General features: G+C 41.8%; 1 long non-coding RNA gene across 1 annotated transcript; it reads right to left on the bottom strand.

Annotated features, from left to right (window-relative positions):
- Positions 1-6,450: 6,450 nt before the first annotated feature.
- Positions 6,451-6,948, bottom strand: LOC118242117 (uncharacterized). The gene is made up of 3 exons (XR_004776548.1): positions 6,877-6,948; positions 6,710-6,787; positions 6,451-6,537 (listed from the first exon to the last, which is right to left on the bottom strand). It is a non-coding gene; the product is annotated as an uncharacterized LOC118242117 (long non-coding RNA).
- Positions 6,949-12,192: the final 5,244 nt, after the last annotated feature.

The following is a 12,192-nucleotide window of genomic DNA, read 5'->3' as shown; positions in this document are numbered from 1 at the left end:
TTCAGTTGGATTTGTAGCCCTAACCATAGCTCAGCCATGCTGGCTTGTCTCTTAATGCGTGACATGGTTTAGCTCTGACTCATCTACTACTTTCTGGGTTTTTCCACATGATTATTGGGCAAGATTAAAAATAAATGGTCCCATACCCCAACTAGTGCACAAGCTTGATTTCGATGCAGCACATCTGTGTTGTTGGCTGGTAGGTTTATGCAGGTGTGGAGGTCAGCTGTGTCGCCACTTTCTGCAACCTGGGAAAATAATTTTCCTGAATTGCTTTTAGGGACATCCTTGTTGCTGCACCTCTGGTCACTCGACTGTTCTTCCCTACACCATGCGTGGGGGTTTCACTGATGTGCGTATTGTAGGGCTTAAGTGGGTGATGCTTTTGCCATGTGGGGTCTCTATGCCTGGAGGAGTTATGGTATCTTGTACCTCTGGGACCAGCTGAGTTGTTTAATCTAAACCCAAACTACTGCCAGCCTTGAGCCCCGACTTGTTCAAGAGACCTCAGAAGTGCAGGGTGAAGCAAAACTAAACCATAATCATAATGGGGCCTGAGGGCTCTAGTAAGATGGAAGACACAGGAATGCAATATGTGTGCTTTACTGAAACATGGCAGGAATGTATTCTGGACATCCAACTGTTGGCTGCGAGTTTGCATATCTGGTGAGGGAGTTTACATAACATCAGCTGTAGCCACTGGGACAGGTGACATAAAATGATCATGAATGTTTCTTGGCCAACTTTTCCACAACATGGTGCTCTTCCTCTGGCAGATTGGATCACAGTCTTGTACTTCTCACCTGAACAGCCACTGTTCAGCAGCAACCTCTGACCAAAGACTGTTAGGCTACGGCATTAAAGAACTAATGTCAGCTGTGAGTGGTGCCTGCTGTACCTCTTTACACTGCATGGACAAAATATGGGGATATCAAAACAGGTGCATATGACATCCAATTCTAAAGCTATAGCCACTGCTATGGAGGTGGTTCCCCTTCTGCAGCTATAGAAGTGTACACTCTTAGTTTTCTACAAGATTGGAATGGGAATTTTTGCCCACTTATACAGAAGTGTTTGTGAGGTCAGACAATGATGTTGGATGATGGTATACCAAACTCACCCAAACATGCCTTTAGGGACCTGAACCTTGCTTTGTGCAGTGGGGGACAGTTATCCCAGAACAGAAAAGGGCCTCATCCAAACTGTTACCATAAAGGTAGAAGAGAACATCTCACTATGCTGAAGTATTAACTGGATCTAAGGGGTTTAGGCCAACCCTTGAAATATTTCTGAGTTCAATTTGTTACATAATCTCTAGTAACCCTTTGTGCCATCCAAAATGACCACCGTATATGTCATGTTCAGGGCGAGAGTACTCAAATATCCATCAGCCATATGAAACAAGTAATCCAAGTATAATCTACACTAAACTGGTTTTATGCCAACCTTGTAACATCCACTACACTGTCGCACATCCTGTGACATTCATACCCATGTGTCCAAGAGTTATCACAAATCTGCAAGAGAAAACTAACCAGAACATCTTGGTATGCTGAAGAATTAACTTCCTTTCACTGGATCTAAGGTGCCTAGCCAACCCTTGAAAGTCAATCTCATAGCATTATCCCTCCTCCACCAAACTTTACAAGTGGCACAGTGCAGTCAGGCAGGTAATGTTCTGGCATTACCAAGCCCAGACTTGTCCATCACAGTGCCAGATAGAAAAGTGTGATTCGTCACTCCAAAGAACAAATTTCCACCCGAACCAGGCAGGGAAGTGGCTGCTCTAGATGCTCTCTACTGCCCCCTATAGAACATGGTGGTACTGGGCTGTGTTTTCTTCAGCCTCCTCAGGAAGTAGTCACTGCTGGACTTTCTTTGGCTGTGGAGCTGGTATTGAGGATTCCGGTGAAGTTCTCTCCTAGATGCACCCAAAGAACTTGGTGCTTGTCATGATTTCCATAGAGCAGCTATCGGTTTTGATTTGAGAATGATCACCTCATAGATTCCTGAAATCAACCACCGTCTCTTTTTTCCACGTTATGAGGTGACTGACTGCACAAGTTAGCCAAAGCACCTCCTCTCTGTATGCTGACAAGGCATCCCTGCTGATGAGACCAATCATGGTCATGTCACCAGCAACTTGACAATGTGGTTTGAATTGTGCATAGCTGCACAGTCAGCAGAGTGAAACAGTATGGTACTGCCGGAGACGTTGCTCCTGATTCCAGACTGGGGTCTCCCAGCCAGAAATTCCAGGATACTGTTACAGAGGGAGGTGTTCAGGCCCAGCAGTCTCATCTTTTCAATCAGATGCGGAGGAAAGATTGTGTCCAGTGAATTGAACTGAAGTCTATGAATAGCATTCTAATGTATGTCCTTTTTATGCAGATGCATAAGGGCCAGATGAATGGTGGTGGCAATTGCATCATCTGTTGAACAGTTGGGGCTATATGCGAACTGTAGGGAGCATGCATGCGCTTCGGATTCCTGATAGCCTGTGAGAATTTGGATCTTGCTGTTCTCAGGACCACTATCACTTGCTCTGACAGCTACATCACGGGTTTCCAGCAGAATACACACCTCAGCAGTCATCTATGGCTTTGGGTTTGTTCGATTGGTGATGGTTTTGCAGAAAGTGACATCATGAACGCACTTGCTGATGTAGCCAGTCACTGGTGCTGTATACACCTGCAGGTTAATGAGGTCGCCATCGGTTGCAGCTTCCCTAAATGTGCTCAAAACAATCCTGTAGAGCATGGATGGCTCCTGCTGGCCAGGTTTTCATCTGTTCCAGAACTGGCTTGGAGCATCTGACAAGTGGTCTGTATGCTGGTATTAGCAGAGATCTGGACTGAGTGTCTGAGGTGGGGGTGGGGCTCTGCTCGCTATGCACTGGGGATGTTTGTATAAATGACCCCTGACCCTGCTCCTACATTGACTAAATGAAACTAGCACTTACTGTAGGGTATTGTTTATTACACTGATGTTGACTATTAAACTCTAGTACTTATTGTTTATTGCACTTATTGTTGTTGGTTATAGAGCTTATATATTTTGCACTTCTAGGCATCAGCATTGATCCATGTATTTCTGCAGTATTCTAGTTCATTAGGTTATTGGACTCTAACCTACTGTACTGTACTAGGATGTATTCTATGAGTAAATGACAAAGCACTTTTGTAAGTCCCTTTGAATAAGTGTCCACTAAATGCCGTAAATGTATGTTCTATCTAATGTGCTTGATTTTCTCATTGATGAAATTCAAGAACTCATTACTATCATGTGAAGTTGTAATCTGAGCACTGGTGTCAGTTTTATTCATAGTTAGATGTGCAATTGTACTAGATAAGATTAGTGTTATATTGAATTCTACTAAAGATTATTTAACTAAGAGTTTATTGTGGCACCAATTTAATTCTACTTTGAGTGCTTTCTTTTAAACCACTTTAAACAAGGAGTCCAGCAAGTTGTCATCTTGAATTTGGTGAAGTACTGAAATCCTGCCTTCCAGTTCAATTATCCTTTGACTCAAACAAGCAGAGCCAACGAGACCAGGTGAGGAGCTTAATGCTACGTGCTAGACAAACATCAGTGTACATATAAAATGATACATGTTTATAAATGCATGTAGAAGGTTACTCCAGAAAATTATAATTTAACATATCATTCTTAAACTTGAGGACAGTTTACACAGATATCAGCTTTTACACAAACACACACTGAAGAGAAGCGGCAGCCAATTTGCACACAGCATACTCTCTATCAGAAACCACAGCCCCCTGGGGGTTAAGACCAAGACAGCACCAACCATCACTGGACATACATGTTTACAGTAACACGTGCACACACACATACATCTGCACATTGACACACAGGTCGCAATCATACAGGACGATTTAGAAAATCCAATCAACCAAACCTCCAGGTTTTTGGACTGAGAGAAAGCCAGCGATAACCCACCCAGATAAGGTGTTAAACCCAAGACCCTAGCACTGAAGCCATCATGCTGCCCACTCAGAATTATTGTGCACTAAATTCTTGAGTTTTTTTTTTTAGATGCATGTTGTACACTCATTCTGCCCCAGAACTCTTCAAAATGATCATTCAAAGCCAAATATTGCCATTACATTCATGTCCATGATGACTATGTAAACTTCCAACCACAACTATATCCCATAGGACAGATATATTGTACCTCAAAAATAATTCAACAGTTTTCCTTAAAGCAGGTTGTCATTTTGGTGTAGCAAGACTGGTTGTTTTTATGGGATGGAGTTCTCTGGCGTCTCCTGTGCCATCAAGTTGCCATAATGCTCTACCATGTTCAGCGCCTTCACATTGGCCTTGGTCTGTGGATATCATGGGCTCAAGTGGCTTCTGTGCATCTGCTCTGTCTAGTTTCTAGAGAATTTCTGTCTATGTTCTAGAGAAATTGCTTGAGATGCTTTCTGTCCCTAAAGCAGTTGTCCACAGCTGCTAACAAGTTATCGTGTAAACTACTCTCCTTTTGCTTTGTTTTATTGGTTAGCTGGAGTAGAACAGGGTGTATTTGAATGGGAGCGCCAATATTCTTGCAATATTTCCCCATTAATGGCTTAGTTAAGCCAGAGTGTCTTGCTGTGAAGTCTTTCTAGTGAAATCTTGATTCAGACTGACTATACTAGGAAGACAGCTTTGAAGTGGGTAAAGTTCTGGAAACTCTTACACCAAATAGTTGTGGAGGTTGCTTGATCTGGGACAGTGCTGAAGTGCTTATTACAAGGTTGGCATCAAACCAGTTTGGTGGTCTATTATACTTGTGCTCCCTGCAAGCTGCACAAAATGTATGGTGTCACTAAGAAGGAATAACTGATGGGGTTTAATTGAGCACTCTTTTTCCCCCCCATCACAAGCACCCTGGTCACTGTGGATAGTCCATAAATGGCTACACTTTTACTAGACACCCTGTAACAGGTTATTTTATGGGTAACAGGTTTGCCTTCAGTTTCACGAAAACAATTTCAATATTCCCCTAAATTTGTCTCTCCTACTCATGTGCATTAAGTAGCACTTGTGTGGTAGTGTTCAGAGCAGTTATTTAGGTGCATTTGAATATGCTTGACATTTTGTTTAAAACTGCCTAATCTTTATAGAAATGTAGCATTTTGGTTTGGACCTTGTGTTGTACAACGTGTTGTAATTTAATGGGCTTTGTTTTAGGAAGGGATGGATTAATTAGTTTGTTGCTTATTAAACTGATTTACCTGTGCCTCTCGTTCACTATATTAATTTTGTTCCTCCTACCAGGGAGACCATGGCTGTTACACATACTGATGACATGCTTGTCCTCAAGATGAAGGACCAGAGACCCACTGTTGCCTCTTCCTGTGAGCACAACTCTGGATCACATGTAGACAGAATAGGCAGGCTATAAACAGTTGTACCATGGTCCAATAGGCAAAATATGGGAATTTGTGTAATTATGGATCATTTTAACATTACCACTATCTGCTCGAGGTACACCACTTACACAGAATAACTCTTAAAGCTGGTAGCCACACTGCATTATTGGTCAAACATCTTGGTTTTTCACTTTTAGAAAATTTAATTCCAAAAATGCAGTATCTTACATTTATTGCATTTAGCAGATGCTCTGGCTAGGAGCGACTTACAAAAACTGCTTTTGTAATCTACTTATAGAATGCATTGATCTAGTACTGAAGGTTAGAGTACAATGCTGCTGAAAAACAAGAAGCACAGGTAAGACCTGCAAGCGTGAAGTAAGGGTGTAGCAGACCTCAACTACAATAACTCACAACTCAGGAGTGTTGCTGAGCTAATGTTGCCATCAAGTTTCTTTGGGTGTGCTTAATAGACCTCTCGGGCATTGGACTGTCATTTCTAAACTGCTGCCCAACTGCCACATTCATTCAAGGATATAAGCCAGCTTCAGTATGGTTGGTGCAGAAATTCCAACTGAGAACAAGTCAGATAAGAGGAGCATTAACCTAATTTAAAGACAAACCCAAACCTGTATTTACACAGAAATACCCACATTTTATGAGAGAACATGGGACAACTAAGGTCTTGGGTTGCATCAGGGAGCATGTCCATGCCAAATATGTAAGCAACTGTGGCCAACCTGTGAGAACCACTGCTTTAACAAAAAAAGTACATGGGCTACCAATGTCTCAGGAACATTTATTCAGAAACTCAGATATCACGTTGGCCTTGGTCTGTGGCTGGGCTCAATTGAAGGTGCTGAACATGGTAGAGCTTTATGGCAAGTTGATGGTACAGGAGACCCCAAAGTAATCCATCCTGTAAATGGTCAAATCCTGGAATCAGAAAATTCATGAGCCATTTAAATTCAGTTCCAAGTTTTAGCACCCACACAAGCCATAAACCCATGAAGGTGGGCAAAACTGCACTAGCTGAGTTCTCCAATGGTTAGACTTTACCTCAGTTGCTAATGCCCCTTCGTTTCAGGATATTCAATGCCTGAACCATCATACTTATTCAAGGGTGGCTCCATGTGACGCGGCCTCCCATAACCTATAGAGATTCAGCCACAACATGGGGAACTAATGTAATGTAGTCATGCCACAAGGAGAGCAAGCTCCACTAATCAAAAAGAACACCACAGCCATAAGCAGTCAACTAAGCAAACCAGCCCTACTGATTTATCTGCTGTTGCATTACAAGAAATACTCAGGTGCAGTCAAACCTCCCAACTGTCTGGCAGTTCGTGACAGCAGCTGGTCTGCGTCATTTTGCTGCTGTTGCTCACGCCGAGAAGCGGACGCTACAAACAAGAGGTTTTCTTAAGCTGCGATTGTACAACACATCCTCAATGGAGACGGAAAATCAAACTGGACAGAAAAGTCAACTTACCGACACAAAGGACGACGAGCAGCAAGCTGAAAACGAAGAGTCTTACCACACCCATAATACTACTCTACCAAATACAAAACGACCATATACTGTTTGGAAGCGTGGACGGGCTTTAAATAGCGGAACCAGACCAGGACCAGACGCCCATGTCAGGTGGCCTTCATTAAGGTTAAATCATTGCGCATGCCAAACCGCTAATCTGCGCGTCGTCTTACGAGCTCGTTGGAGAACTGACTGGAAATCAGTGGAATTGTACAGCGAAAGCGTCTCAATAACCTTTGATATTAAGATGATTAAGTCTTAACAAAAAAAAAATTTAAAAAAAATAAAATATATATATATATATATATATAATGCCAAATTATAACGCATCATTTTAACAAATGTTTCACAGATAGCTTCACAGATAATTCTCTATTTTCATAAATAATCTCAAATAAAATAAAATAAAATAACTTAATGAAATGTTACTTACACCTATATCAAATACTAAAACTGAAGGTCTATCAGGGTCTCCAATTTTCTGGAAACTCAGTTATCTGAATTACACAAAGGAAAATAGGCAGTGGTAGCTCAATGGATGAGGTACTTGATTTGTAATCAGAAGGTTGCTGGTTCAAACTGCCAAGTTGTCACTGTTGGGCCCCTGAGCAAGACCCTTAACCCTCAAGTTGTGCTCAGTCATAATTGTAAGTTACTTTGGATAAAAGTGTCAGATAAATGTAAAAATATGGTGACTTTTAAGCAAAAAAAATTAGAGCCACCTTTCAAAACATCCAATTTGCTCTGAACTAGAAACCCTATAAACCGTTTTATGAGTGAGCCAAATCCAAGACATCTCAAAATGGCCTTTAAGATGTACAGCAGCCAAACTAACCCAACACACTACTAGCTGTTACTGCCTCTGACTTACTGCTCCTAGTCATTTTCTTTTTTAAATACTGAGACACGGCTCTCCTGCTGTGTCTCCTCTGGACGTCGTCAGACAGCAGCCTCACTGGTCACCATCATGAGATGTCTCCTTACAGCTTCCTCTCTCCCTTCTACTCAGACAGTGCAGCTCAACGTCCGTCTATGTTGCTTGTAGGTGACTCAGTGCTAAGAGCGCTACTCAGCATTTACCCACCCTCCCACCCCCAGGAGTCAAAGTCTCTGACATCTCACAGCCTCCTTGAGAAGTATTGATTCATTCAGAACGTAGTCGTTCGTGTTGGCTGTAATCACGTTAGAAATCAGTGCACAGAAATGCTAAAATGTGAATTTACACATCTGTTTGCTTTCTTACAAACTGTGGCAAAGCTGTTCTTATCTCTGGCCAAATTCTGCCCTTGGGAATGGGGCACAGGATGATTTAGCAGCTTGGGTTCAAATGTTTTAGGGGACAATATTTTTACTATTATTAATACCAAGTGACTGGACTCCAAGTGACAATAACATGTATTCTGTTCACTTGCTTAGCTCTCTCTTTTTTTAAAAAACCTTCTCTATCTTTGTACAGACATTTGTCTGGCAGGTCTGGTGCTGAGTAGATGTAAATAAGTCTAGGGAGACCTTCAACCTTAGGACAGTAAGGTTCCTTCCATAATTGATCAATCTCTCTGTACCCATATATATTACATCATTTTTCAACACAAAAGAAAAGGCAAAAGCAAAATGCAAAAAATCCAAAATCCTTCCAAAATGTAAACTTTTATTCTTTTAAAACATCCTCAGTTAAATCTGAATAAATGAAAATATCTAAAATAAGTCTTATTTTATTTACAATGTGCGCTCCTGTCATAAAGCCAGATTGAATTTCACATTATTTTTATATAAAGTTGTTTTTATTTTCGGTGCCAGTCCTAGAGCAATTATTTTATTATTATTATTTAGAAGGTGACTGAATATTAATTTTGTAATGTGGGATTTAAGGTGATTATTCTTTGGCTCAACAAATGAGGGAGTGTTATATTATGAATGGAGAGAGTCCACTTGTAAAGTTCGGTAGTTATTGGTTGGAGTAACTGAAGTGTAACACAGAAATTTACTGGTTTATTGGCAATTTATTATTTCAATAATGTTACAATGGTAGGTGAGTGTAGTGTCAGGAGTCTGTCATAGAGGTAGGTGAGTGTAGTGTCAGGAGTCTGTCATAGAGGTAGGTAAGTGTAGTGTCAGGAGTCTTGCCCAAGGACTCTTTTTCGTATCGCATTTGCCCAGATGGGGCTTGAAGTCCAGTCCCCCATGACAGTGTTGTTACAGGCTCTTTAGTGACTGCTCCATTTGAATTAAGTCTAACAATGCTATTATCATATAATTGGATTTTTCTAATTTAAAAAATAATTTGAGCTCTGTTCTTCTCTTTGAGTTAATTTTCTCCTTGTGCATAGATAAGTCCCTTTAACTTCATAAATATTTATTTGGTGTAAATTAGTTTCAAATATCATTGACTTATTTTCCCTTTTACTGAATAATTTGGTAGGACCGAAGAAAGGGATATCTTCAGATCGTTCCCTTTTTTCATCATTAGCTCGTACAGAGAAGCATAACGTTGAGCGGTAAGGAGGCGGACGCGTGTGCAGAGAAGAGCGAGATTTATTAGGGGCAAATCCAGAGTCGTTATAGCAGTCCAGGGTCATAGAGCCAACACACAGATCACGAGAATACTTAACAAAACAAAAACACACGAAGGCAAACAGGGGAATCAGGCTCTAACAGATACAACGAAGAACTCAGAGACTAACAAACACGAAGGCTAGGAAAAACAAACATTCAGTACGCCCACAAAAACACAACCATTCAAATAAACAATGAACAGCCAAGACAAAGGGCTGACGACAGGTGTTAAATACATGAACTTAACAAGAGTAGAAACGAGGGACAGGTGTGGAAAACCAAACGAGGGGTGAAGAAAACAAAACTACGGCATGGAACTAATACACAAGAGGAAGAAAACACGGAACACGGAAGCTGGGAGGGACTAATCGTGACAAGAAACTCCCAGAATTTCCCATCAGAGTATTAAACGTCAACATTATTAGACACTCAGTATTAGACATCATTTATGTTTACATTTACATTTATGGAATTTAGCAGATACTCTTTTCCAGAGCGACTTACAAAAGTGCTCTGTCATTTATAGAATATATCCTAGTACAGTACAGTAGGTTAGAGTCCAACAAAACAATGAACTAGAATACTGTAGAATACAGGATGCTGATACCTAGAATTACAAAATACATAAGGTCTATCTTAAACAATGATAAGTGCTATAAACAATAAACAAGTGCTAGAGTTTGTTAAACAACATAAACAATACCCTACAATAAGTATTAATTTAGTCAGTCAATATGGGAGCAGTGTTAGTTGTCCTTTAAATATTCTGCAATGATGGGTGGGTCAAGTGATAGATGGGTCTTCAGTCTGCGTTTGAAGACTGCAAGGGACTCTGCTGTCCAGACAGCAAGTGAGATTTCATTCCACCATCTTGGAGCAGGACAGAAAATGGTCTCAATGCTTGTCGCCCATGAGACCTAAAGCAAGGTATTTCAAGCCGAGCCGTACTTGAGGTTCAAAGTACTTGAGGTACAGATTGGGCTTTGACCATTGACCTCATGTATGAAGGGGCAGGTCCGTTTTTGGCTTTGTAGACAAGCATCAAGGTTTTAAATCTGGTACGTGCAGCTACTGGAAGCCAATGCAGGAAGTAACATGTGAACTTCGGAAGATTGAAGACCAGTCATGCTGCTGCATTCTGGACAAGTTGTAGAGGTTTGATGGCTCTTAGAGGAAGACCAGCAAGTAGTGAGTTGCAGTAGTCTAGCTTTGAGCTCACAAGAGACTGCACAGGCACCTGGGTAGCTTCCTGTGAGAGAAAGGGCCGAATCCTTCGTATGTTACAAAGGAGAAATCTGCAAGACCGGGTTAGATTTGAAACATGAGCTGAGAACAACAACTGGTTGTCCAAAGTTATGCCCAGCTTCAGATGGTGATACCAGGGAGTTCTCAAAGGAAACAGTGAGGTCATGGTAAGGGTTGGGAGTTCCTGGGATGAACAGAAGCTCAGTTTTACTGGGGTTGAACTTCAAGTGGTGCTGTCATCCATGACTCACTGTCAGTCAATGAGATACGTCTTAAGACCTGCATATCAGAGGGTGGAAAAGAAAAAAATAATTGAGTGTCATCAGCGTAGCAGTGGTAGGAGAAACTATGTAAAGATATTACATCACCAAGAGAATGAGTATACAAAGAGAAGAGAAGGGGGCCTAATACTGAGCCCTGTGGAACACCAGTGGAGAGTCTACATGGTTTGTATGTGGATCCTCTCCCTCACCTGATAGGACCGTCCCTCCAGATAGGACTGAAACCATCTCCAAGCAGAGCCAGTCAGACCAAACCTGGAGAGAACAGAGAGAAGAATGTTGTGGTTCATTGTGTCAAAGGCTGCTGAAAGGTCTAGAAGAATCAAAACAGATGACGGTTTGGCATCTTTAGCAGCATGAAGTGTCTCTGTTACTGCTATGAGGGCTGTTTCTGTAGAATGTGCCGGTTTGTATCCAGACTGATTGGGATCATGCAGCTGGTTCTGCGTGAGACAAAGAGAGAATTGCTTATAAACTGCTCATTCGAGGGCTTTTGAGAGGAAAGAGAGAAGTGATACCAGTCTGTAGTCGGAGCCGTCAAGTGTGGCCTTCTTGAGGATTGGTACCACCCTGGTGGTTTTGAATGCAGTTGGCACGTATCCAGAAGATACGGAGTTGTTGATGATGACAGAAATGAAAGGAAGCAGATCTCTTGCGATTGTCCAGAACAGAGCAGAAGGAAATGGACCCAGCGGACAGTTCTCTCCTGTGGCAGCGAAGTGTTAGCCAGGGGGCAGATGGGGAGAACTTAACAGTTCTAGAGGAGAGAGGGCACAGAAGATTTATTGATGAAGAGAGTGTAGAAATGAAAGAATTTGCAACTGTATCCAAAGAGAGAGAAGAGAGTCAGGGTGAGGAAGGGTGGACAAAATAGTAGAAATAAGGGAAGAGGAAGTTATGGAGTGCAAATTGTGACGGAGGAAGGAGGAACATGTTGGAGAGGACTGGATGGAAAGAGAAGGAAGGGAGAGAGAGAAGGATAGAAAGTGATGGTCCGAGAGATGGAGGGGGGTGACTGATGTCTGATGTTGTGGTGGTGCGGGTGAAGATCAGGTCCAGAACATTGCCCTCTTTGTGAGTCGGAGGAGAGTGGTTGAGGGTGAGGTTGAATTCTGTCAACAGCAGAAGAATGCAAGAGGAATGCACTTGTCTGATGGAAGGTTGAAGTCTCCAAGCAGAATGAGTGGATTTCCTT

The sequence above is a fragment of the Electrophorus electricus genome, chromosome 14 (genome assembly GCF_041902795.1).
Source record: "Electrophorus electricus isolate QZ-2024a chromosome 14, ASM4190279v1, whole genome shotgun sequence".
Taxonomy (NCBI): domain Eukaryota; kingdom Metazoa; phylum Chordata; class Actinopteri; order Gymnotiformes; family Gymnotidae; genus Electrophorus; species Electrophorus electricus.
The sequence above is the reverse complement of the archived record's forward strand: the minus strand, read 5'-3'. Positions and strand labels throughout refer to the sequence as shown.